At 41.9% G+C, this 246-nt stretch overlaps 1 protein-coding gene across 1 annotated transcript in view; it reads left to right on the top strand.

Annotated features, from left to right (window-relative positions):
• The window catches only part of LOC107576715 (disks large-associated protein 3-like), a gene marked incomplete at its 3' end in the record, with an annotated part of 31,061 nt that overhangs the window by 8,313 nt on the left and 22,502 nt on the right, over positions 1-246 (top strand). The window lies entirely within an intron of this gene.

Below are 246 nucleotides of genomic sequence, written 5' to 3'. Positions count from 1 at the left end.
ACTTTGTCTTTTTCACCATTGTCCTTTATTCTCTCTTTTAGAGTAGAGAATCTCACAGGAGATTTATTAAAGCCCTTGTGTCAAATGCATCCATCTGCAGTTTCCCAAGGCAACACTCATGACACACACCGGAGTGTGAGTGTTTTTAAGAGAGAGGGCTGAGGAGAGGACACGAGAGATGGAAGGAGGCTTAGGCATGCTTTTTTTTTAAACTCCTTTAATCTCTGAGTGTGTCCCTCTGAATTT

This window comes from Sinocyclocheilus grahami, unplaced genomic scaffold, assembly GCF_001515645.1.
Source record: "Sinocyclocheilus grahami isolate Dianchi unplaced genomic scaffold, SAMN03320097.WGS_v1.1 scaffold4208.1, whole genome shotgun sequence".
NCBI classification, from domain to species: domain Eukaryota; kingdom Metazoa; phylum Chordata; class Actinopteri; order Cypriniformes; family Cyprinidae; genus Sinocyclocheilus; species Sinocyclocheilus grahami.
Note: the sequence above shows the minus strand (reverse complement) of the source record. Positions and strands in the feature narration are given on the sequence as shown.